We start from the raw sequence: 27217 nt of genomic DNA, 5'->3' as shown, positions 1-27217 counted from the left end.
CCACTCGGCACACCTCCCTGAAAGACAGGCTTCAAGGTAACGGGCCGTCATGTCTCAGCTATTTCAGGATGACTAGGCCTGTGGAGCACAGCCTCTGCAGAGTTATTCTTGACTCGCTTGTCTGGAGGCAGACAGTAATAGCTCCACTTCTGTCAAATGCTTCGACTATGGGGAGAGCGAGGCTGGGCTCAGAGCCAGCCATTCTGTTTCCTCTCAGTGCGGGGAGTAGCACTAGCTGGGTCCGGTGTGCAGCTGACAACTTTTCCGTGAATTTCTAACACCTTAGACCGTCCTGTGAGGGGTGTAGCACAGGTAAGCTCATCCTGGTGGGGGTTTGGTTTGGGGTTTTCAACTAGATGGTCAAAATCTGGAGCTGGGAGAAGTGTGTGTGTGTGTGTGTGTGTGTGTGTGTGTGTGTGTGTTCGCGCGCGTGCGCATGCACAGGTGTGAGTGTTCTGACACAGCCTACTGTTTCCCAGCCTACTGTTCCCCATATAGGATGGCAAGTCTCTGGGAATCTGCCTGTCTCCGCCTCTCCAGTGCTGGGGTCATAGGTGAGTTACATCACCTGCCCTTTAAACGTGCTTTCTGGTGATTGGACTCTGGTCCTCATGCTTCCAAGTAAGTGCTTTGCTGACTTAGCTTTCTCCTCAGCCATAAGCAAGACCACTACCCTAAGGTCAGATTTTTGGGGCCTCAAAGACTCTTCTCGGCTCTTTGGAATATTCCAAAGCTCTGACCACTGCAAGTAGAAAATCAGAGGGAATGAGTTGTTTTGAAGTTTTTATTAGGACAGCTTTGCTTTTATTATCCTTCTCTGAATGGCTTCCAGACCACTCTAGGATGGTCCCCACAGCTAGTCTTTCGCCTTATCTCTTGTCCTTCTCAGTTTATTTCAGAACTTCAAGCACTTCTAGTTTGCTTACTGATGGAAGGAATAGATACTGGCCACGGTCTCTGGGCTCCACACACAAGGACTGCAACTAGGTCTTGTCCCTCACAAGCTTTTTGTTAGTTCACAAGTGCAGAGCTGCTGCACACTGCAGACCCGCTCCACACTGCAGAGCCAATTAAATCACACTGCCTCAGAGCTGAGGAGTGCTGCATGTTTGTGAAGGATGGCATTTGGTCCTGTAGATTGAATTCTGTTCCCCCAAGAAGATGTGCTCACGTTCTAATGTCTGTTGTCTGTGAATGTGGCAATATTTGGATATAGGACCCCTACAGATGAAATCAAGATAAGATAGGGGTCATTTGGGATTAGTGACTGGTACCTTAATACAAAGAGAAGTCAGGACACAGACATAGATACATGGTGAGTGCTGTTTGACAACAGAAGGAGGAGAGAGGTGGGTCCTCAGGTCAGGGCTGCCAGTTACTGCTGGCATCCAGCCAGAGCTGGAGAAAGCAAGGAAGATGTCTCTGCAGAGCAGTGGTTCTCAACCTTCCTAATGCTGTGACGCTTTAATACAGTGCTTCATGGGGTGGTGACTCCTAACTGTAAAATTATTTTATTCCTGCTTCATAACTGTAGTTTTGCTACTGTTGTGAATTGTAATATGAATATCTGATATGCAGTCCTAAAGGGGTCACAACCCACGGGTTGAAAATCACTGCTCCAGAGCCTCCTCCAGGGAGAGCATGGCTTGCTACCACCTTCGTTTTAGGCTTCTGGTCTCCAGAAGTAGAAGAGACTAAATTTCTGATGGTTGAGACACGTGGCATATCGTGCTTTGTCACTGCAGGCCTGGACTGACGGCAGGATTTTGAATTATTGGAAAATACTCTTATTTGGACAGCCACGATGAGTAAACACAACAACTTCTGAAGTGTGTGGAGTCTTCGGGGGAATAAATTAGTGATTTAACTGACTGTAGCAAAGGGAGGAAGTGAAAAGAAAGAGCTGAACAGAATGAGCCCCGAGGAGATGCAGGCCTGCACCTTTGACACCAGGCTAAGGAGTCAAACCTGTGGTGGGCGTGATGGCACTCACCTTTGATCCCAGCATCTTGGAAGCAGAGGCAGGTAGAACTCTGCAAATTTGAGGCTAGTTTTGGTATACAAAGTGAGATACAGGACAGCCAGGACTACACACAGAGAAACCTTATATCCAAAAGAAGAAGAAGAAGAAGAAGAAGAGAAGGAGGAGGAGGAGGAGGAGGAGGAAGAGAAAGAAGAAAGAAAGAACAAGTTAGAGCTGGGAGCCTTGAGTGTTTTTGACTGAGGCCATAACTGTGCTTAAGATAAATGCTTTTTTTTTCCCCCAGGCATCAGATATTGCCAAATTAGTATGAATCTGGTTTATTTTTGTCCTTTTACATGGTTTTGGCCCACGGATGGGTGACTCAAAGGTAGAAGAAGCAGGGCCTAATTTATCATTGCATTCTTAGCATGAACCACCGTGTAGGTAACTTATTGTATTATTCAAGACTTCAGCTGTGCCTAAGGGAATCATTTTGCTTGAGCAACCAGGAAATTCACTGGCTTATCAAACAGGAGCGCAAAATTAGAGGGTGTATGTATCCCCTGGAGCTGCTGTAACAAATGACCACAAACTTATATAGCTTCAAACAATAGAAATGCATTTGCTCTCAGGTCAAGGGCTTAGAAGTAGTCCTTTTCAACTTGATTACATTGGCAATGAATCTGAAATGAAGAGGAAGTCCTATTTATGGGTATTGGGCTGTGACTTTGATATATTTTTTTGGGGCAAACAAACCCCAAATAAAGGAATAGTTGGTTTCAATGACCTGCGCAGTATCATCAGACTTTCTCGGTGCTTAGATGGGCTTCCTGGCTGATGGCACCAGAAACTCACAGATATAATTACATGGTAATAGCATGTAGGAGGTGAGAAAGAGAAGAGGCAGAGCTTTTGTGTTTCATGTTGATGGAGGCTGAGGAGAAATGGTACATTAGGGAAAGAAGAACAAGACATGGTTGTCAAATGTATAGAAATTTTAATCCAGCAACTTGGCTGCTCTGACAAGGGATCACATCCAAAGACCTTCCAGGTCTATGAGATCTGGCTAGAATGCAGACACACTCTGGATTACAATGTGATCTGGCTGGAATACGTACACACCATTAGTACACGCCTTTAATCCCAAACAATGAAGGTAGGGTTTATAGAAGCTAACAGCCATGTTTGAAAGTGACATCTATATTAATTGAGAGACAGGCAAAGAGATGAATCAGAGAAAGAGTTGACAGAATGAGTCAGAGATAGGATACGCCCGACTCTCATAAGAACAGAACAGGAAAGAGAAGCTACTTAAGAGCAGCAAGGCAGAGAGAAGAGAGTTTTGTTTTGTTTTGTTTTGTTTTGTTTTTACCAGGACAGTTTTACAGAGACAGGTTGCAGAGAGATCAAGCTAGACACAGGTGACATCAGAATGAGCCAGAGAATAGGAAAGAGTCGGAAGATTAAAACGTGTTGCGAGAATTAGTTTTAGGCCAGGCAGAGCAATTCAGTGAGAAGTCAAAAGTAGCCAGTTTGAATCAGTCAGCTTGGAGAGGAGTTTGGGCCAGAAGAGTTGAACTGAACCAGCCAGTGAGAGAACGAGAAAGGCCTGGGAACAGCTCTCATCTCATTCCTTCCTCTGGGGAAATAAAAACAACATTTTACAGTCAGGTGCTGCCATTTTGATGTTGCCTATACCCTCAGAGATTTATGTGTTGGAAGCTTGGCCTTCAGTGTGGTCACCCTGGGAGGCAGGTTCCACAGGAAGCCGAGATTAGTAGGTCAGTTGGAGGCCCATCTCAGGAGAGATTGTGGGTTATGTGATGCTATCTCCTGAGTGTGTTTCTACCACTGACTCTGGGGTCCTAGCCAGAAGCTGTACCGTGTCATTTGAATTTTATGCATTTTTTCTTTAAAAAGCTAACCTGCCTCAGGTGTTTTGTTAAAGTAACACAAAAACCAATGAAGAGCAAATTAGAGATATTTGAGATGAAGGGTGGAGATAGGACAGAGGGGGACGCCAACGGAGTGGGGCAGTTGTAGGCCCCACCTTGTTACCGGGTTGGGATACTTCTCCTTAAAGGGTCAGGTAAAGAACGCATGCCCAACATCCAGCTTGAGAACAGCCTCTTTATGTAGCGTCTGATGTCTCCGCCAGGACTGTTGGCGTTGGATCTGTTTTCCCCACCCAGATTCTGTTTGCCATTCCTTTCCTGATACTGGGGGCAGAGCCATCCTTTTCCTTGGGGTAACTCTCATCACCACACCTCCAGTTCCTGGAGTCTTCAGATATCTCCAACACTGAACCAGGAGAGCTCATCCCCTTGACCACTGCATCAGGCTCAGGGAAAGGCCTCCTGTGTGTCTTGCAAGTGCTAATCCCGAGCCTTTTTCTGGAACTATTGGGAAAGAGAAGTGCTCTTTTCCCCATGGGGGGAGGGGTGCTAAGCTTGTAGGATGTGTGAGACTGCTAGGGACCATCTGTGCCTCGAAAGGAGACAGCCTGGCTCGGCAGCAAGTAGAGACAGAGGAGAGCAGAGTTGAGAGGCTTGTGCAAATGCATCTGGCCCTAGCCTAAAGAGAGCGGCTTCCCAGGCATGCTCCAGAATCCACCAGAGCCAACTGTCTGATTTAGCTGGTGTGAGGAGGATTTCTCAGAGATTTCAGGATTTCAGGAGAGTCCAGATCCCAGTCCATGGTTGCTGCTGCTCTAGAATGCCTCAGCTTTGGGCTGTGGTGAATTCTGGCAGCCTCGGGTGTGGCAGGCAGAAGGCTGTGGGATCTGTTTCTCCTCCTGCCCTCAAGCATCTTCATAACTGCTCCAGCTAACTGATTCGTCAGTTACTTTAGTCACCACGGCTTTGTTGGCCCCATGTAGGCTCTCTGCAGTCAGTGCTTCCTAGCTTTCACATCTCATCTGATTTTCAGAGGAAGACCAGTACTATAATTAATGTTATGTCCACTCACGCACAGATGAAGAAATTAATCTGGGATTTGTGAGAGGACAAACCTGGAATGTGTGCTGCTGAGCTAACGCACAAGAGGGAAGGTAGACCCAGTTCACTACCTACCCAACAATCTGGCGTCAGGGAAAGAATTTTGGGAGGCAGAAGGAGAAGGAGGAGGAGGAAGAACAAGAACAAAAGCAGCAACAAGTCGTAGAGTTCTAGAGCCCTGTGCAGGGCAACCTCCCAGTTATTACTCTTCTGACAAATCACGGCACAGCGTGGCCGGCGCTCTTGTTTTCTCCATCTTTCTAGAAGTTCAGGAAGGCGGAGGCTGCTTTCCTGGAGAGTTTTCAGAAGTCTCAGTACTCTCCGGGGTGGCACACCCAATCCTGTGGTGTTCCCATCAGACTTTCTTCTAACCCCCAGCGCTGTGCTCTCTGCAGAGGCTCGCTGTGCCTCCCTGGGCTGTATCTCTTCATCCAGTGGGCTGCACGTCTCAGAAGGCACAACGACAAAGCACAAAGCCTTCTACTTGACAAGCCGCAGGATAAGCTGTTATTGGATTAAGGACAACAAAAATAAAAACCTTTCTGCCTCAGAAGGACGGCAGTTTTCACCAAAAACGTGCAGCGTGTTCTTCGGACCCTTGCAGGAGGGCTCAGCTGGGTGACTGCTCTGGAAGACCCAGATGGTTCGAAGGAGCCAAGATGGTTTTTCTCTCGTGGTTGTCTTCCTGGAAGAAATATTTGGAAGGCTGAACTGAGCTGAGCCCTTTATTTTCAACCTGGTTCTGGGCCCTATCTAACGACGTAAGATGGTAAGCGTTCCAAGAAACAAGAAGTGGGGGCTTCTTGGTCCCTGGGCCCAGAGGTTATCAGCACCACACCTGCCACCGTGAGGCTTGAAACAGGTACAGAACCCACCCAGGTTCCAGGAACGGATATTTGCTCCTCACTGGAACATTGTAAAAGAAATGGGGATCATCTGTGACTTACTGTAAGCAGGGTCCGTGGAAGTGGACAGGGGGTGACAGACAGTGTGTAACCTGTAAGGGGAGAAGCCGTAAGACTGTCAACCATGTAGAGTCATTTATTTGTGGACTGTTTATTGGGTGTGTGCTCTGTCGGGCAGTGTTACAAGCATTGAGGGCACAGTGGTAAACCCAGCAGATAAAAATCCTTACCTCCACGGAGCTCTGAGCTGAGTCAGACAGTGAGATGTGCTGAGCTCCCTGGCTGTCCCCAGAGACATGGTGGTGACATTATCAGAACAGAGTGTCCAACAGGCCAGTTTGGATGCAAGTGTGACAGCATAACCAAGAAACTAAATGCTCACTCCTCCTGGCACTGGACTGAGCTCACAACCACAGGACCAGCCCTCCGACTCTACGCTACTGAGGAAATCCAAGACTCACTGCAAACCACAAGCAGGGCCTGTGAGATTACAGAGAGGGCCGGGCAACTCTAACCTCTGCCTCAGAGACTTCCTGCCTTCCTGGGCAGGAAAGGCACGTGGAATCATGGGAATAACATTCCAGTAACTGGGCAGGGGCATCTAATGTTGGAATTTACTCTTGGCTTCACTCACTCTAGCACGGTAACCTGAGAGCCTCTCCTGAGACTCCTCATCTTCAAGAAACTGAACTTTATGGAGTTAGAAAACTCTTTGGCATTTTCAATCTCAGTCTTATTGCAAAGTAGATCCAATAGCTACATGTAAGTCACTGGCCTTAAAGAAAATCAAGTTGAAAACCAGGTGTGATGGCGCTACATGCTTTTATCCCAGCACGCTGGAGGCAGGTGGATCTCTGTGAGTTCAAAGACAGCCTGGTTTACAGAGAAGTCCAGGACAGCCAGGACTACAAGAAAAACCCTTTCTAAAAACAAAAACAAACAAACAAACACATAAAAAAAAGCAACTTGAAGGGGCTGGAGAGGTGGTAAGCTCAGCAGTTAAGAACACTGGCAGCTATTCCAGAAGACCTGGGTTCAATTCCCAGCACCCACATGGCAGTTCACAACTGTCTGTAACTCCAGTTCTGGGGGACCTGACACCCTCATACACAGACATACATGTAGACAAAATACCAATACACATAAAATTTTTAAGTCAAATTGTAAAATTATTTTTATGGATCACATTTTTTGCGAAAAAAAAAAAAAACTTCATTTTTTTGCAACTTGTATTTATATGTGAATAGGAAAAGGTATGAATGAGGATACCATGGCAGGCAGGATACATAGGGTTAAGACTTCCAGGCTGAGCATGGCGTCCGTCCTAGGGTTTCTGTTGCTGTGATAGGACACCACAACCAGAAGCAACGGGACAGGAAAGGGTTTATTTCATCTTCTATGTCCGGTTAACAGTCCTTTGCTGAGAAAAATCATGGCAGGAACGCAAGCAGAGCAGGAGGGGCATAGTGAGAGGAACGGAGAGGAGGGATGGGCAGGAGGGACTGAAGCAAGAGCCTTGAGGAGTGCTGCTTTCTGGCTTGCTCCTCATGGCTTGTGCAGCCTGGTTTTTTGTAGCACCCAGGACAGCCGGGCCAGACGTGGCACCCCGCACTGAGATGGCCCTCCCACATCAATAATCAATCGCTGAGCCGGCCCCCGCTATCAATAATCAATTGCTGAGTTGGCCCCCCCACATCAATAATCAATCAGGAAACTGCACCACAGGCTTACCAGGAGGACAGTGCGGTGGGGACACTTTTCTCAAGGGAGGCTCCCTCTTCCAAAATGATTCTAGCTTGTGTCAAGTAAAACTGACCAGCACATTGACCCCTTGCCAACTTGACAAGCAAATGCATCCCTCTTCAACTAGATCCCTTCCTTCCTTGCTTGTCCCCAAGATGGCATGTTAACATCACAATATAAAACATTCTAGCTTTAAAAAAGTCCCACATCTTTACGAATTTGAACTCTCTTTAAAACAGTCTAAATTCAGTTCTCTCTAAAATAGCCAAAGTCTGTTGATGTGGACTCCTGTAAGATAAAATATGATGATAATAATTTTAAATACTTTCTTAATCCAAAAGGAAAGAACCAGGACATAGTTACAAGCCAATCAAAGGAAAGCCGAGGGTCAAGAAAATAAAAAGTAGAGTGCTTGACATCTGTGACTCAACCTCTGGGCTCCAAAAAGTCCCGGCAGCCAGCTGCACTTCTCAGACCTGCCATTTGCAACACACCCAGCTCGTCTCTCAGGCTCAGGCCGGCTCTACTCCGTGGCTACTCCTGTCCTTGGTGATTGTCCCACGGTAATGGCATCTCCAAAACACTGTGCTGTAGACTTTGCAGCTGGGCTTGTGCCTTCAGCAGTAGCCTCTCCTGGGCCCTCTTTGCAGACTCTGCCTCCACCATTTGGTGCCTTAACTTCTCTCCATGACCCCTTAAACCCTGGGGCTTTGACTGCAGCTGGGGCTGCATCTTCACCGACGCCCTCTGCCAGCCTCTCTGCAGAGACGCCAATCCTGCCACACCTCTCCACACCTCTGCTGCTGTCATGACACATCCATGCCTTTAAAAGCGGCTCCAACCATGTGGCAGTTGGGCTGCCATCACGAGGTACGATCTTGGCCCCTTCTGGAACACAGCTTCTGTATGCTGACCCTGAGAAAATCTTTGCTTCAATAGTGCTGGCCTCTTCTTAACCACCACTCATTCTTCAGCCTCAACTGACCAATATCAGTTGTCCCAACAAAGTGATGTTTGACTTGAGTAGTTCTTAGCTCAAAACACCACAATGAGGAGTCCAGATAGTCTTTGAGGCACTCTCGACTCTCCTCTGAAGATGCTTCCTTTGCCTGCAATTCTCTTGACATTATTTTCCAAACACCAGCAGAACAGCCCACGGAACTGTGACAGCTGAATGGCTTTTCCAGCCCAAAGTTCAAATGCCACTACATTCCTCCCCAAAACCTAGGATGAAGTCACAGTAAGGCCCCACTTTCAGAACCCATTTCTGTCTTAGTTAGGGATTCTATCGCTGTGATAAATCTGATAAAACAGTTACATGGAGAAAACCTGTCTCTAGAAACAAAGCAAAACAAAGAAAAAGCCACTGATAAAACACCATGATCAAACAACCTGGGGAGAAAGAATTTATTCTAGTTTGTAACTTTCATATCACTGTCCGTCATCAAAGGAAGGACAGGAACTGATGCAGAAATGGCAAAGGGCTGCTACCAACTTGTTCTTCCTGGCTTGTACAGCCTGCTGTCTAAGAGCACCCATGAAAACCAGCCCTGGGGTGGCACCGCCCACAGTGACCTGGGCCCTCCCATACCAACCATTAATCATGTACCACAGGCTTGCCAACAGTTTACACAATCTAGTAGATGAGGTTCCCCCTTCCGAAATTACTCCAGTTCATGTCAAACTGACATAAAACTGCCTAGCACAGGGACACACACCTGCAGTTCCAACACTCAGGGTGCTGAGGCCAAAGGATCAGGAGCTACAGGCCAACCTGAAAATCCTGAAGCAGCCTAGCTACGTGTTAAAACACTGTCCCACAAAACAGAGGTCGGGCCAGATCACTTGGCAGGTACGGTTGCTTGTCATGGGAGCCTGAAGCCCCGAGTTAGACCCTCGGAACTTACATAAAGGTAGAAGAGAACTGACTGCTCTGACCTCCGTACATGTGAACGAAGCACCTGAACACATGCGCGTGCACACACTCAGTAGTAATAGATTTCAAAACACAAATCACATATTTGTGACCTTTAGAATCTCAATGTATGGGCGGGTGGTGGTGGCAGATGCTTTTAATCCCAGCACTCAGGAGGTAGAGGCAGGCAGATCTCTGAGTTTGAGGCCAGCCTGGTCTACAGAGTGAGTTTCAGGATAGCCAGGGCGACACAGAGAAACCCTGTCTCAAAAAAACAAAAAAACAAAAATGCAATGTCTGGAGCCTGAGAGGTGAGTAGGGTTTGCTGCACTTTCAGAAGACAGAAGTTCAGTTCCAAGTGGCTCACAGCATCCCTATCTGACACCTCTTCTGGCTTCTGCGGGATCCACGCACAGGATGCACACAAATAAGTACACGAATAAAAAGAGAACAGATCTTTTCAAAGCTCAGGCTGGATATGGTGTGTGTTTCTCTAATCTCAGCACTCGGGAGGCAGAGGCAAGTGGATCTATGAAAGTTTCAGGTCAGCTTCGTCTACAGAGTGAGTTCCAGGGCAGCCAGGTCTACAGAGTGAGACTGTCTCAGCAAACGAACAGAAAGCTTCAGTGTGTGCCACAGCAAAGGTTTTCTACACAGCAGGGTCCGTGTGTGTCTACAAATCAGGGTCCATCCTGTGTGTCTGTGCAGTGGGATCCATGTGTGTCTATACAGTGGGGTCCATCATGTGTGTCTGTGCAGCGGGGTCCATGTGTGCTGTTGTGAGTCTGGACTCTGCACACTGGAATCCAGCTTTCTGGAGTGTTGCATGATAGAATGGAGAATGGAGCAAATAGAACCTCTGTCTTCAGAGGGGCAGTGACTTCCGGAATAACACGCGCTGTCAGGCTGGAGTACATCTCAATGGCAGAGTGCTGCTGGGCTGGGGCACGTGAGATGCTGGCCTCCATCCCAGCCCTGTGAGAAAAACAACTTTGAAAATTACCGCACTGGAGCCAGGCATGGCGGCACACACCTGTGATCCCAGTACTCGGGAGGCAGAGGCAGGCGGGTCTCAGGGAGTTCGAGGCCAGCCTGGTCTACGGAGTGAGTTCCAGGACAGCCAGGGCTCAAAGTAAGACTGTCTGAAAGATCACAACTGTCTGTCAGGTGGGAGAGGGGCTGAGGGAGATTGGTAGCTTCCACTTTACAGAAGTCTTGATTACTTGAATGTCTCCTGACAAACGAGGAAGAGGAGTTTTAAATCTTACATCCTTTTTAGTAATCCTTTTTGGGGCTTAAACTTTCGATCCCTGGCACAATAAATGGCGTAATTTTAAAAAATTATGTGTCTGTGTGGGTGCACATGAGTGCAGGGGCCTGCAGAGACCAGAGGCGTCAGATCCCCCCGGAGCTTGAGTTATAGGTGATTGTGAATTGGCTGGTGTGACAGTCCTCTGGAAGAGCAGTGTGAGCTCTGAAGATGCTGAGCCATCTCTCTAGAGCCCAAGAAATAACTGTAACACTCAACTTTTCAAAAGTCCTCTGAAATATTTTTTTCAATGTAAGTTAAGTTCATTTGTTTTTCATTTGATTTAGATTTTTAAGAAGGACCTGCTTTAGCGTTCATAGTACCAGAAGGCGCTGTGCAGGCCTTTACTTACAGGTACAAGTAAAACACGGGCAAAGAGACTACAGTTGCCTGGGGTAACGGGCAGCCAGCACTTCCCAGAGAGATGCGTCCGTCTCCTAACCAGCACTGCTCAGCCTGCGGGCCAAAACTTCTCGGCTCGCGCTCTTAGGCCTGGGGACAGTGGAGACTGTGTCTGTTGCCGGGAACGTGTGTGGTTTGTGCTGCTGCTGACACGGGAGCTTTGCACAGCTCTTGGCTGTCCTGGGAATAGGTAGACTAGGCTGGCTTCGAACTCATAGAGATCAGCCTGCCTCACAGAGAACTCCCTCTGCCTTGCAAGCACTATGATCAAAGGCATTCGTAGGCCCACACAGCTGAAGGTCAGCCTGGGGAGTCATTTCTCAGGAGCTCTCCGCCTTGGCTTTTGTTGTTGCTATTCATTTCTGTTGCTGCTTGTTGTTTGTTTGTTGAGGCGGGAACTCTCGTGGGACCTGGGGCTCACCCAGTAGGCGCAGCAGCTTGTCAGTCCACCGCAGGGATCTGTCTGTCTTCGCTTCCACAGTGCTGGGCTGCGGGCATGCACACACAGGTGTGTGCCACCACAGCCGGCGCTTTACGTGTGTGCTGGGGCTCGAATGCAGGTCTCCAGGTGAGCACTTTACCTGCGAGCTATTTCTCCAGTGCCTGCAGGAGAGTCTCACAGAATAAAATAACATTTCCTGACTAATGCAGCGTGTGCCTGCTTCCCTGCCGCCTTGCTAGGAGCGTGTTACAAAACTTACGGGATTTGGCCCCTCCGACAGGTTACAGGCAGTACCTGTGTAGTTCTTTTTTCTTTTACTATCTTTTTGTTTGGTTTTGAGACAGGGTTTCTCTGTGTAGCCCCGGCTGTGCTGGCCTCCTTTGTAGAGCAGAGATCCACCCACCTCTGCCTCCCCAGTGCTGGGATCAAAGGCGTGCGCCACCACCTTCAGCTTCCTTACTGCTCTTCTGAGGAGAGAAATGGAGCATTTTGTGTGGGATTACGGCCCAGGACCGCCTGCTGGAAGGACACAACCACAATGGACGTAGGAGCTGGGACTTCCTGTGTCAGTTACTCATCAGGACAGTCCCTCCCTGACACGTCCACAAACCGACCTGAGGAAGACAGTCACACGATGGACGCGCTTCTTCAGGTGTAGGCTGTGTCCGTTGACCGTTGACGCCAGCTGGGACAGGGGCCGAGGAAGAAGGAGAGATATGGAAGAAGGAGAGATATGGGACAGTAAATACAAAACAGGACACCCGCATTTTCCCACACATCTCGGTTGTGTCGTGAACTAAAATGATTGACTCTGCTGTGAGATGGCATAGGTCAGGCGGCTCTAAACTCTGAAACCCTAAATGCTCCAAAACCTGAAACTATGGGGAGCAACAGCACAATGCCACACGTGGAAAATTCCACCCATGACGTGTGTGCCATGAGGCACATGAAATGTAGGAGAGTACCCTTGGGCTCTGTGAGTGAAGTAGGTGTGGAACGTGAGTGAATTTCGTGTGTACACTTGGATCTCATCATGTGTGTGCACATACTCTAAAATATTGGAATCCAAGACATTTAAGCGTACCTGACAAGATAACCCAACCTGCACTCCAATGGTTAAAATGTGTCCGTCACCTCCGTTTACACGTTGAAACCTTCACCCCAATTTGATAAAATTGGAGGTAGGAGAGTCGGGAGGGGACTGGATCATCAGAACGGAGCCTTCCGGAATGACCTCATTATAACAGTCACTCCAGAAACTCCTGTGTCTGTCTGTCGTGGGAAGATGGAAGGAAAATGTGTCAGTCTAAAGAGGACCCTCAGCAGAAGCCAGTCAGCTTCTCCCCTTGACCTCGGACTTCAGCCTTCAGAACTGTGAGAAAGGAAGCCACACGCTCATGTCTTCGGCAGCCTGGGCACACAGAGACATGTATCTATCTCAGAACTGCTAAAGGAAAAACAAGAGACAGTGCATGGAAAGGGCTTAGCACGCTGATGGTAGTATGAAAGTATTAAACGTGTGTTAGCAGTTGATATTCTGTGATCAGAAAACAGTTGCTTGAGGGGGGGAGGGGCAGGGAGGATCGGGCAGAGTGTGGCGAGGCTCCATTGCTGGAGCACTAACTTAACCAGCACATAGAAAGCCCTGGGTTTGCTCCTCCCTCAGCACTGCCTACATGGGGTGATGGCACATGCCTTCAATGCCAGCACTCAGGAGGAAGAAGCAGGAAATTAGGAGTTCAAGGCCATCCTTGGGGACATGGTAACTTCAAGAGCATCCTGGGGTTCTCGAAGGCCTGTCTCAGACAGTAAAACAGTTGCTGCGCTGTAGATGGCCCAGGGGTTAAGCACACTTGCTCTTTCGGAAGACCCGGGTTCTACTACAGCACCTGCCTGGTAGTTCTCAAAATCACTGTAACTCCTGTCCCAGGGGATCCGGCACTCTCTTCTGGCCTCTGCTGCCATCAAGCACACACATGCTATAAATACATATGCAGGAAAAAACACCATACACAGAAAATAAACAAATCTGAAAAACACTATTTAAAAATAGTCATTGATTGGATTAAAAAAAAAAAAGAAAAAAGCTGAATCAAAGGATGAAGGACAGATGGGGTGGCAACATGGAAGAAGCTATGAGCATCCGATGAGTGCATTGACCCTCTGCTTTCCCGGACTTAACTGTCGTCCCCTGGGCTGGCCCCAGAGCTGGTCTGGGACGCAGGTTCCTCAACTGCTTCTTTGACAGTTTTGACTGAGGGATTCAGCTTTTGGGGGTCAAATCCCTGGAAGTCCAACTTTGCCTTTCCAACCAGGCACTGCAGCCACGTTTTCCCCTGAGTAACTCCTTCCCTGGCAAGCAGTCCCCTGGGGAGGGGAGAGAAATGTGGCATCATCATCATCCGTGGCAGTCGTAAGCCCGCCGCCTGGGGCTTGCCTCATCTGTCCGGGCTGGGGTATTTTGAAAGCTTGACCTCATTTACAAACATGTGTCTGCACATACCTTTGGTCAGATGTAACTTTTCTGTTCCCGATTTAGCTCCTCATTTTCCCCTCTGAAATGAAAGATGTGCTTTGAAGAGATAGGCTTTTAATAGCTACTCATTCCAGGTATGCTCCGGGGGCGGGGGTGGGGGGCCTCCCTGTCTCTAAGCTAACTTCCTGTTGACTCGGGATGAGCCAGGCTCGGGAGACAGAGCAGGAAAGTTCTGGAATAATAAGGGCTGCCCTTGCTTGTGTGCTACGCAGGGAACAGTGGCCTCTTCCCGCTTTCACTGCCACCTGGACCGACAGAGCCCAGCGACTTTGCTGAGGCCTCGAGCCCTTACGTGAATGTAGGCTGCACTGGGCCTTGTCCACATCTTACCTGTTCCACAACATTAGCCAAGCGCCTTTCACTCTCTGGGCGGGACCTGGGAAAGGTTTTAGGTATTTCGCCACTGGCAGGCACCGGGGGAGAGAGGGTTCTGTGATTTATAAATAGTTGCTTTGGAAAAAGCGTGGGCAGCCCTTTATGTAACTCTCCCGCAGACTTGTAGATCTGGCTTTCATCATTGCAACACCCCGTGTCCGCTCCGTGAGGATCAGATGTAAGTTCTGCCCCTGAGTTCATTCCTATCGGCCCCCAGCAGCCTGCTGCAACGCACAATCATTTTCTAGCACCTTTACTGGGACACGATGTCTTATTTTTCCAGTGGGTGTGTAGCTCAGGGTCTTGGGAAGTCCCCCTGTCCATCCTTCACTGTGAAAGGATGACTAGGAAATGTCTACGGCCTCCTCTTGTGAAGGGTCTGCATTCGGTGAGTGCCGCCTGTCGATTTGAAGGGCAGCCTCGGGCTGTGGAGCCCCTTAGAAGGCCTGTTCACAGAGCTTCTGTGTCTCCTGACAGCCACCCAGCCAACATTCATAAACCGTGTGTGGAAAACAGTGTTAGGGAGCTCACAACCACTAAGGCTCTCATCGGAGGAAATTAGGAAATTGCCTTGACGTGAAAGAGCAAAGCAAGGACCACTGTTTCCTGGTGTGCACACGGCTGCAGAGCCATGGAGCTTTAGGAAATGTGGGCCTTTGCTTCCGGTTATAGGTCTCAGATCGTTTTGTGATTTTTTGGTTTTTTTTGTTTTTGTTTTTTTGTTTTTCCTGACAAAATACTTCACAAAGGCAACTGAAGGAAGTGAATACTATCATCGTGTCAGGAAAGGCGTGACAAGAGTTTGAGGGAGTTTGTCGCGCTGCATCTGCGATTAGAGAGTGAAGAGAGATGAAGGCCGGCGCTCAGCTTGCATCTGCCTTTTCATCCAGACCAAGACCCCAGAATGTCACATGGCACTGCTCACACCCAGTGCCCCCACCTTTGCTCATCAAGTCTACAGACTCCCTCACAGACACGCCTAGGTTTCTTCTCCCAGGTGACTCTAGACCCTGCCAAGTGGACAATCAGTACTGATCACCACACAGACCAAGAGCTCTGAAGAAGCAGAAAGCAAAGAGGAGTCTCTCGGACTTTTGAACCCAGCTGTCCTGGGGGCAGCTCCCCATCTTCCTGTGACCTTCCAAGAAGAAAAAGAACTAATTTGATGAGAATAGTTGGGCGTGTATTAAAAGGTGATACACAGACACCCATCCTCCTACTCTCAGGTGATTTCTACAATTGGATCATCTTCCATTATTACAGCACGAGCTAAAGATTTAGATGGTGGGAAGTTTGGGGCATGATTTAGATGGTGGGAAGTTTGGGGCATGATTTAGATGGTGGGAAGTTTAGGGACAAATGTCTGGGGATGTCATGCAAAGGAGTGTCACGCAGCCCTCAGGAAGGGTATAAGCCCAACCCTTTCCTGATCCAAAACCCATTCAGCAAGCATCTGGAGATTCCTGGAAACAGCCACCCTGTGCTAATGAGATGTCTTGGTGTCTTGGCTTTCAACCAATGGCCTTTAACTGTACCTGGAGTTCTTCCCCACCCACTGGATAATTAAGTACACTCCTTAGAATATCGGGAGTTCCCTAGATCAGGCAGAGAGGGAACCCAGCTCAGAGAGGGAGTCCGTCATCTTATACCAAGCTCAGAGGCTATCCAGAAATGCCAGACTTCGACCTGAGCAGCAGAATCCCACAGAACACCTGTTGCTCTTGCAGAGGATTGGGGTTTGATTCCCAGCATCCACACAGCGCCACACAATCATCCATACCTCCAGTTCCAGAGGGTCTGGTGTCCTCTTCTGGCCTCCTGGCGCATCAAAAATGCACGTGGTGCACATACAGCCATGCAGAAAAAAAACCTTTAAAACACAAAATACATCTGAAAGGAAAACAAATATGAGTCAAGACAGACTTTCGATAACAGGTGATAGTTAACTTCACAATTACTAAACTTGAAGCTACAACAATCACCTTCCCAGCTGAACTTGACCAAGCCCGACAAATATTTCCTCGGGAAAAATGGATGCAGCATCATGGCAGGTGCCCTAGCAGATGCAAAGCTTCTCCTCTAAGATGATCCCAGGTTAGAAGAAAACGCCTTGTCTACACTTACCAGGACCATCAGGCGCAGGACAGTGTCTCAAGAGAGAGACCGGGGGAGAGGGGGGCTGGGCCCATGAGTCATTCCCACCAGAATCATCCTTACTGTCATCCAAGCCAGTCTGGAGTGGAAAGGCAATTCCACAGACTCTTAAGACTTGTGATGTGGTTAGTGATTTCAATGCCAACCAGAAGACGCACTGTTTTAGAAATTACGAGCTAGAAAGGGTCACGTTAGACTGGACTTTCTAAAGAGAACCATTGGTGGTGGTGGGGGTTTTTCTGAAACAGGGTCTCTCTAGGTAGCTCTGTCTGTCCTGGAACTTGATATGTAGACCAGGCTGGCCTCAAACTCACTTGGCTCTAAAGAGAACTTTTTGGTAGCTAAACCTCCAAGGGTAGCTAGCATCTGAGTAGTTGGAGATGTGCAGAAGGCCCCAACCAGAGAGAGTGCTGTGATCAGAATCTGAATGACAGGAAAGCATGGGGGCCACAGAGGGAATTAGGACCAATCCAGTACGAAAGTAAGGAAGTCAAGGTGAGTTGGGGGATCAACAACTGAATTGCTATTTGTTATTGGCCAAGTATTAGGGAGAGGGCATTTTTAAAGTTTAAATATAGTAGTATTCCATAAAAATCCACCTTCAAAAGCTTGGCCTCAGTATGGCACTATGGAGGGTGTTAAAGACACTTAGAAGATGAGAAATTCGTAGGCAATTGGGGTCATGTCCTTTGTCTTAGTCAGTGATCTCTTGGTGTGGAGAGACACCATGACCATGGCAACTCTTATAAAGGAAAACATTTAATTGGGGCTGGCTTACAGTTTTAGAGGCTCAGTCCATTGTCATCGTGTTGGGGAGCACGGCAGCAGGCAAGCAGACAGGACACTTAGGCAGCAGGAAGAGAGCGACTCTGGGCTTAGAGTGGGATTTTTGAACCCTCATAGCCACCCCCTTGACACACATTCTCCAACAAAGCTGCACTTTCTAATTCTTTCAAATGTTGCCACTCTCCCGTGACCAAGAATTCAAATCTGTGAGCCGATAGGGGCCATTCTGATTTAAACCACCACGTCCGCGAAGAGGATTTGGGGACCCCGCTCTCCGCTTTTTTCTATTGGCCTTCTAATTTGTGACGTGAGTGGCTCCACGCTGTAACGTTGATGTGCCATCCTTGTCAGTGTTCAAAACAATGAAGCCACTCAGCCTTGGGCTGGAACCTGCAGAACCAAAAGCCAGAATCACCCTTTCTCTGGCCTGAGGCCAGGGTTTGTCAGCCTCTGCGTCATGCCCCCTTGGGTCAAATGCCATTTTCATAGGGGTCGCACGCCAGGTATCCCGCACCTCAGCATTTACATTATAATTCATAACAGTAGCAAGGTCACAGCTTTGAAATATCAATGAAATAATTTTATGGTTGGGGTTCACCGCAGTGTTGGGAAGGTTGAGAACCACTGCCCTAGGCAGTTCACTTCAATAGCAGACATTTCAGTTACCAGGAGAAATCACTGTGCTGGGGGAGGGTTGAAATAGGATTTTGAGAAGCCAAGAGACCTGAATCCTCCACATTTTGGAGGACTGAAAAAGACAAGGCCAGGGACCTCTTTATTGTCACAAAAGTTCACTTTCTTCTACTTTATCAATACAATTCTTTGTTTGTTCAACACGGGGTTTCTCTGTGTAGTCCTGGCTCTCCTGGAACTCACTCTGTAGGCCAGGCTGGCTTCAACCTCAGAGACCCATTTGCCTCTGCCTTCTGCGTGCTGGGATGAAAGGCATGCACCATCACTACCGGACAATTAAACTTTTTATTTTATTATTTTATGTGAATGAGTGTTCTGCCTGCATGTATGTGTGTTTACCATATGCTTGCCTGGTGCCCACTGAGGTTGGAAGAAGGCATCAGATCCCCTAGAACTGGAGTAACAGCTGTGAGCCGCAGGTGTGCTGGAAATCCAACCTGGGTCCCTGTAAGAGCAACAATCGCTCTTAACCTAGAAGCAATCTCTCCAGCCCTCCCCATTTTTTTTTAACTTTTCTTTTATAACTCTGTATTGATTCTTTGTGGGTTTCACATCATGCACCCAAGTCCAGTTCATCTCCTGTGCCCTCATATCTGCCTTTGCCCTTGCAAACTCCTTCCCAAATTAAAACAAACAACAACAAACCCCAAAGCATGGAAAACTTGTCATCATGGAAGCTGCAGTATGTGACAGTGTGTCCTGCCAGCTCTCCCTTCTTCACGCCATCAGGGCAAGCAAGCTCTCCAGCACTGTTCCTGCTAGGCCACCCGGTGTAAAGCCCACTCTCCTGAGTGCTATAGCCGGTGAGGGGGCAGGGCTAGCCATCTCGCTCTCATGCCCTTGGGGCCAGCTCTTCCCATTACTGCAGGTGTCAAGCGGGGGCATCACCCCACACTCACACCACCTCACAGCAGGCAGAGGAGTGGTGGGCTGGCTCTCCCAGGCTCTTGCCCCTGGGACTGGCTCACCTGCACCACCTTCACCAGGGCCAACTCTGCTGTGCTGTCCAGGCGAGGCGCAGGGTCCACGTTTGCAAACACTGTAGCGGCTGAGGGACAAGGCCAGCTCACCTACTGTCATGGCCCCAGAGCCAGCTCTCCTGACTGCCTCAGGTGGTGAGGGGAGCGGGACTGGGGTGGGGCATCACCCCCTCAACCACGACACCCCACAGCAGACCAGTGCTGGGGCTGGCTCTCCCAAGCTCTTGCCCTTGGGGCCACCTCACACCCCGTCCACCAGGGACAGCTCAACTATGCTGCTCTCTCAAGGTGCAGGGCTGCAGCTGGTGAGAAGTAGGGCCAGCTCTCTAGAGTACAGCAGCCAGTGAGGGACAGGGCCAGTTCTGCACAATCTCTGGGATCCACCTGGTTCCTGGTGGCTGTCCTGACCAAGGATATGCTCTGTTCTCTAGTGATGCTCTGAGCCATAGGCATCAACCGTGACCCATGCCGCTGCATAGCCACGGACTCAGACACGGCCCTCAGTGGCAGCTGAAGCTGGGACCTCACCATGCCCCAGGTGGCAGGGTTGGCCACTCACAACAGGCTGCTTTTCTGCACCCTTGGGTCTCCAGTTGCATCTCTCTTCACAGTGCTCAAGCTCCTCCCCTTCTCTTTCCCATCTGACCACCACACACATGGCCGGCCACACGGCTGGCGGGCCCCTGAGTGACATCATCCTCCTGTGCCACTGCATGGCCGGGCAGCAGACAGGTGTGTGCGGCCCACCTGTGCCGTGTGCCAGGGCGGGTCTGTGGGGATGTGGCAGTCCACAGGTCTTCCTTCTCCTGCGCTGTGCTGTCTGGATCTGCTTTGCTTGCTTTTTAGGAGTCCTAGGCGTGAAATAGCTCTGGCCACCAAGCCAGGCATCAGGCTAGAATGACAAAGGACTGCCTTCTGCTCTGCCCCTGACTGGTATAAGAACACACCACCACCAAGGTGTCTCTTTGCCCATTGCCAGGGGTTCCCTGTGGGAACCGGGATCCAGGAGGGGGTGAAAGAGGTGGAGTCACGAACCCAGGACACAAACTCTGGAGACCAGCATGGAGGTTCAGATCTATTTTATTGAGCAGCAGTAACCATTTTTATACTTCCTTTGGACCAATGGGGACTAGACAGGACCTCTGGAGTATCCAGCTACCCCACTGGCACTGTGGGGAGATGCCAAGCCACCAGCACCAGAGGGAACCTCCTTGAAGACGGGGAAAACAGCCACAGGACCTTCTATTTTGTGTCACCCAGTCAGTGTGCCAGTGGTGTGAGAGCCTCTCCCATGGTCCACCGGGCCGCACTCGGGGGCTGCAGAACCCACAGTTCCCCAGTTTTCTTTTAAATTCAGTCCTCCAAGTAGAAGCAGTAGCAACAGATTAATCTGCAGTTTTAGGTTGTAAGGCATTTCCAACATATGCAAAAATTAGGGAGACAGGTGTTCCCGTAACCCTGTCCCAAAAGGTCGTCACCAAACTGTTTGCTCTACCAGCTCCCCGATATCCTGAAGCAAATCCCAGAAACTATATTCCCAGAGCTTCTTGCATGCCATGCATATGCTCTGTCACTGAGCTGCACTCCCAGCCTAGACGTTATAGCCTTTAACTGTAAATATTTCTGTGTACACCACTAAAAGAAAAAAAAAAAACATGTTTGTAGACTAAAAATACCATCACTGCGCCTTTAAAAACAAACAGCGCATTTGTTTTTTTCAATAGCTAATCAGCATTTGACTTTCTAATTATCATACGTGTCACCTGTAATCTGCTTCGTGATTATTTTGGTGGTCTGACTTGGAGTGTCAAAACTTCTGGCATGGCAGTTAGTTGCCCTTGAACCAAGCCTGGATGAGGGCCGTTTTCAGGGACCTCTAGAGCCGTTTCCCACTGTCTTTATTGGAAGAACTCTGTGCTTCAGCCCAACCCTGTTGTTTCCGTGTTCCGGCACCACCTTTGCCCATGCCGTGGCTCTTTGCAGCCCACCCTCCTTAGTCCTTAGCCGTGGACCTCCTGCCTGGCTTTCAGGCTCCGCTACAATGCCTCCTCCTCAGAGCTGAAGGGACCTCATTACTCATCCATCTTCTGTCTGTCTATTTACCGTCCCTCCTACCATCTTTCTCTCCAGCAAACCTTGATTAGGTACCTACCGTTTGCAAGTTTAGAGCTGGTTCTTAGGGATACAAGATGGCCTTGCCTGACAAGAACTGACAGTCCAGCACTGTGCTATCCCATCTGGTAGCCGTGTGTAGCTGTTTAGCACTTACAACGTGGCCAGTTTAAATGAACACGTGCTATATATCTCTGCTATACATCCACTACGGACACCTAACATGATGGGTGAAGCATTCTATTCATTTTAAAAAATATTTTAAATCTGTCCATTTATTTTCCTGTGTGCAGGTGTTTTGCCCACATGCACATCTGTACTCGGTGCCCTCAGAGGCCAGAGGAGGATGTCAGCTCGTCCGAGGCTGGAGTTACAGATGTCTGCTCTGTGTGGGTGTGGAATCAACCACGGTCCTCTGGAAGAGCAGCAAGCGCTCTTAACCCTGAGCCATCTCTGGCTCCCTGTGAATGTTTTTTTTTTTTAAATAAACTTTATTACAAATAACTAGAAAAGTAAATAACGTCACACAATAACTAACCACACGCAAAGTCTATACATCCCAACAGACTTCTGCACACTTAAAATAGCCATTCGGAAGCTATGACCCCTCACACTGGACTTCAAACTTTCACCGATGAATAGATTTTTATGAACTTGTCTATCAGAAAAAGTGAAAATTTCATGACAGCATTAGAACTGGAAAAACAATGAGTGATTTTCAGCTGGGGATACACTGAAATGTTATATTCTCCATGTACTTAAATTTGATAACATGATTAAAGTAAATGCAAATGAGGCTTTTCTTTTTAGACAGAGCTTCTGAAACTTTTAATCAGCTACGTGGCTTGCATCGGTGGCTCACTTTTTATATCTGATGAGCTGGTCTTCCGACAGGCTACCGGGATGAACATGGATGGGGAAAAGTGAGTCAACAGGTCTCATAGCCTGTTTATGAAAGTGTAGGGCACAGGGAGGATTGTTTTTTCAGTGCGTGAGGCCATGGCAAGGAAGAAGGACGTCATTCTAAAGTGTGTCACTCACTGTTCTGGGCACTATAAATACCCCCTTGTGTGATGGTAGGCATTTTAACATCTTCACACATTGGCTTGGCGCTTTAAATACCTCATGTAATCCTTGCCGCAGCAATCTCAGCCATCTGACCTTGACTTTCCAGCCTGCCTCTTGGCTGCATGGTTTGCTGTGGCTGCACCATTCAGAACTCTCCTCCCAGCCTCTTTCATCTCCTACCTATGGCCAGATGATCTCGATAAACCACAAACTTGACTGTGTTACTCCTCAAATTAAACTTCTCTCGCAGTTCCCCAGCTGTCCTCCTCCTTGCGGTACATAGATAAGATCTGACCCCAGCCTAACTACCTCCTGGGTTTTCCATCTCCCACCTTTTCAGAAAGAACGCCTTCTTTCTTCGTCTGGTTAACCTTTTATTCTTTGGGTTATAGCTTCAATATTACTTCCACTAAATCAATTTCCAGGGCTGTTTCTCTGCCCCTATTGTAAAAGTATGGACTTTCTATGCCCACCCTTGCTCTGAATAATGACACAGAGACGTTTATATGTATTAAAAGCTTCAGGCACCGTAGCTGGGCAGATACTCAGCTGTTCTAACCAGACTGTTGTGGCCTGGCCTACTTCCTTGGCCTACTTCCCGTCACGTAGCCCATTACCTGCCATCTTAGTCTCACCCTGGCGCCTGCCTCTTCATCCGTGTTCCGATGGCTGCACACACTCTCTCTAGACCTCACCTGAGACCCTCCCACAGGGCAGACAAGTCCCACCTTATCCTCTTCTGCCCAGTTACTGGCTCTTCAGCTCTTTATTTAACCAATTAGAAGGTGATGGAGAACAGTGTTTACAGAATACTAAGACAGGAAATGCTTCATAACAGTGGCCATGCTAAAGTCTGGCCTGTAATCAGATCAGCATCCTGGCGCAGAAATCGGCATTTGAATACACGGGGCACAAAATCACTCCAGCACCCTATTCTGAGTTCATTTCTTTACCCCTCACCCTTGGATCCTGATGCCTAAATCAGCAAAACACACTTCTAGATTCATCTGTGAGGCCTCTTTCAGAGAAAACCGACGTGGGTAAACCTGAGGGCAAGCACCCACCTTGGGAAGGGGCGTAGTTCAACAGGCGAGGGTCCCAGTGGGACAAAGATGGGAAGAATGGACTAGCCAGCTCACACACTCTTCCTAACCAAGATTATCTACTCCGGCTGCCGTCATCTGTGCACGCCAGGCTCAACTCACGCCAGCAGCTCTCCAGAGCTCTTTCAGGACTTTAGCCACAGAAGGGCACGGCATCGTGGTCCCTCGTGCTCTGAGGCTTCGTGTTGGGTTCTCTCAGTCTCCAGAATGAAGATGGCTGCCCCTGGACTGCTCCCTTTTATAAGTCTAACAGTTCTGTTCCCCTAGATATCTCTAAGCCAAGCCATGAACATACTATGTTGAATGCTTGCAACCCTTTTAAATCTAGAGGCCTTTATGGGAACCTGCTATTAAACCCTACAGATCTCAAGCCGGGTGCAGTGACGCATGCCTGTGAGGCCTGCACTGGTGCGGGGGGTGTGGGGGGGTCAGAGGCAGGCAGATCTCTGTGAGTTCGAGGCTACACAGAGAAACCCTGTCTTGAAAAACAAACAAACAAATGAAGATAATTTCTTGCCCCCCAAAACCCTTCAGCTCCCCCGGGGGGTTGGGGGGCACACAATAAAATCTGCACACAATTTCAGAACCCTTAAAAAACCAAACTCCTATTACAATTGTTTGCCCCCCCCCATATTTCTCATTGGATTACAATCTCCTTAAGGGCAGACACCGTGTTTGTGTAATTACTGTTGCCCCTTCAGCACATGGCACCGGCCCTAGGTACAAAAGACAATCACTGACCAGTTGCCATGGGTGCAGCTTGCTATATTAAGGTCAAGGATTATCAAGTCTCTGTTTTCTTTCTTATTTGTCTTTGAGTGCTGGGTCTTGACCCAGGGTCCAATGCTTTCTAAGCACACCCTGAGCTCCACTCCCAGCCTCAGGTTTCATAAATCAAGTACTACACGACTGAGCCAGGTTCTGTGTGGTTGATAGGAAACCTTAAATTAGTAATTTTCAGGACTCTCTTCTTGTGGATTTTCTGAGAACCCAAGAGGGAGCTCAGGGACCTAAGACAATTCCAGAAGTTTCTTCTTTCTTAGCTCACTGGAGTTGACTGTTCTGTCATTACACTTTCTGTTAAAATCTTCTGTGAACCAGTGTTCAATTTTACCTTGGTCCTGACCCCTTTCCTTTGGTCAGGCAACACCGGAAGACTGAGGAGTAGAAGCCATGGTGTGTGTGCCTCAAGCCCCCACCCCATTTCTACAAATTCCGTTTGTAGGGTGGACTTCTCGGCACTGCTTAGGCTCCTCCCACCCCAAACTTTCCACTACCTCACCACCGTGACAGGCACATCTCAGAAACAGCTTCTCATGTCTCTGTGAGGGTTTGGCATGAGCCCTGTACCCTTCCTCAGCAAAGCAACCAGGGGCCTGAAAACCTAAAAAAACATACATTAATGAGGCCTGGGATGTAGCTCAGCGGAAGAGCACTTATTTAACACACTCAAGGCCCTCAGTCTGATCTCAACACTGAAAAAGAAAAAGTAATAACAAAACAAGACAAATAAACAAACTACAGTCACAACCAGACAAATGAATTCAGTAGTAAATCAGGTCGGGGGTAAAAGATGGCGTGGAAGGGTGGTGACAGGGACATCCCAAGTGATATGTGCTTTGTCTAAAAATGAGCAATAGCCATGACACCAACAAATGGTTTCTGGATTCCCAGACCTTCTAGTTTTGAAAAGCTTGAAATTTAGGTTTTTTTGTTGTTGTTGTTTTTTGTTTTTTGTTTTTTATTTTTTTGTGTGTGTGTGTGTACTGAAACCTTTGTCATTATTTGTAAAAATTATTTTATCAAGGTGTATTTATATACTTACATAATTCAGGGACTATAACTTAGTGGTTTGGGTTTTTCTTTTGTTTTCGTATGTTTACCAAGTTGTGCAGCTGGTGCCAAAAGCCAGTTTTAGAACGTTTTCACTGCCCCACTTAGACCTCCTTGTTCCTCTATTGTTGGGTCCTGTGTTGTCCCCCCTCTCTGACCCCAGATGTCACCCCAGGCAAGCACCATATTACTCTCTCTCTCTGGCTTGGCCTTTTATGGGCATCTCATGCAGACGGAATGATTTGGCGTGTACTCTTGTGCCTGGCTTTTTTCACGTGAGCGTGGGTTTTCAGGGTTGGCCGTGTTGCTTGCATCCATTGTCCGGGTCTTATGTTCTGTTGCGTGGATCTACCACTTCCGTTCCTCAGTTCATGCTCATATAGGTTGTTTCTATGTTCTGGTTGTTACAAATGATGCTGTGTGAACATTTCTGTGTATGTTTTCTACATCCACACAGGACCTCCCCAACCCCCACTTTTTATTTCATTTTTTTAGATACCTAAGGGTAGAATTATGAGATTGTATGGTAAATTTATATGTAACTTCTTCTTTTTTGTTATTATGGCCCAAAGCACACAACATGGTTAACTCTTAAAGAAAATGCTTATTTTCCAAAGTGGCTGCAGCATTTTACATTCCTGCCAGTAATAACTGCAAAGTTCCTGTTTCTCTAGGTCCTCACCAGCCTGGTCCATGGCGCGCACGTTTTCATTATGATCTTGTGGGCATGAAGTTGGATCTCACTGTGCTTTCAATTCACAGTTCCCTGATGACTAACACCGTTGGATAGCTCTTAATTTTCAAATATTGGAATTCATTAAAAAAAAAAAAAAAGCTGCCTATCACTTCTGTACACATGAAACAAAACAAGCTCAAGCTGTCCCGAGGGAATGAGTTTGGACTTCTGACCTGGTCTGTGCCAAACAATGGTCTGTGAACTTTTGCTTTTAGGAGTAAAAGCAGCCTAGTCACCAGCTAAAATTATTACCGACAAAGACAAGGGTTTCCTCCCTCTTCGTCATGAATTCATACAAGAGAGAAAGGCAATTTTCTATGTACTAATCTGTGATGTCATCTTATTCAGCAACCCATTAATTCAACGTATTCGATAACTGAATCCTTCCGGTCCATTTCTGTATCGTCCCCTTAGAGACGAGGTAATCTGTCAGAGATTAGACAGTATGTAGGTGCACTGGTACAGTATACAGGTAGAGCAGTAGAGTTGCATCCAGAGCCAGGTCTGGTTCGAAATCCTGTTTCCTTTGTTCTGTGAGGGTGGAGCTGAAGAAGCCGGTCTGGGATGGACGGTGGAGAAGGGGTGGGGGGGTGGCGGCTGCGTGTATAGATAAGGGAGAAGGAAGCGATCACGGGAACTTGGGAAGAATGCCTGTGTGGTGGTTGAAGTGTGGATGGGCAGAAGGCAGACCTGGTGCCTGTTGTTTTTGTAATTGCCCTGCCGCCCGGCAGAGATGTGGGGCACACAGGCATGGACATCTTACTCTGGTCGAACCAGACCTTGTTTGATCCCAGAAGAGAAGTGGGGTCCAGCCTGACTCGTCCTTGGGTGGGAGATATCTGGCAGATGAAAACAGGGAAGACACTACAGAGCTAGAAATGAACTTGGGGACAGTTTGTTACTGAGTTCCCCCTGAAACGAATGTCTCTGAGTTCTGAGGCCAGTGAACTTCATGTTCTGTCCTTCTGATGGTCCACTGAGTTTGTTGTAAAATTAGGAGGACGTTTGAAGTTATGAGAAACCGCAGCTGAGGGCTTGCTGGAGCTATCTGTGCGAACGCTCCAAGCATGGCATACTGCACTTAGAAATGACTTCACCAGCTAACAAAGCTTCGGCCCGGGCTCAGAGATGGCCGAGTCCTTTCTGAATAGGAAAACATTCAGAAG

At 48.2% G+C, this 27217-nt stretch overlaps 1 long non-coding RNA gene and 1 other non-coding gene across 2 annotated transcripts; one reads left to right on the top strand and one right to left on the bottom strand.

The window, feature by feature from the left end:
• The first annotated feature begins 226 nt into the window (after positions 1-226).
• LOC132646448 (uncharacterized) lies at positions 227-26095 on the top strand. Its single transcript, XR_009584746.1, has 3 exons — positions 227-312; positions 480-621; positions 25990-26095. It is a non-coding gene; the product is annotated as an uncharacterized LOC132646448 (long non-coding RNA).
• LOC132646595 (small nucleolar RNA SNORA48) lies at positions 20042-20183 on the bottom strand. The gene has a single exon (XR_009584858.1). It is a non-coding gene; the product is annotated as a small nucleolar RNA SNORA48 (small nucleolar RNA).
• Positions 26096-27217: the final 1122 nt, after the last annotated feature.

The sequence above is a fragment of the Meriones unguiculatus genome, chromosome 11 (assembly GCF_030254825.1).
Source record: "Meriones unguiculatus strain TT.TT164.6M chromosome 11, Bangor_MerUng_6.1, whole genome shotgun sequence".
Taxonomy (NCBI): Eukaryota; Metazoa; Chordata; class Mammalia; order Rodentia; family Muridae; genus Meriones; species Meriones unguiculatus.
The sequence above is the reverse complement of the archived record's forward strand: the minus strand, read 5'-3'. Positions and strand labels throughout refer to the sequence as shown.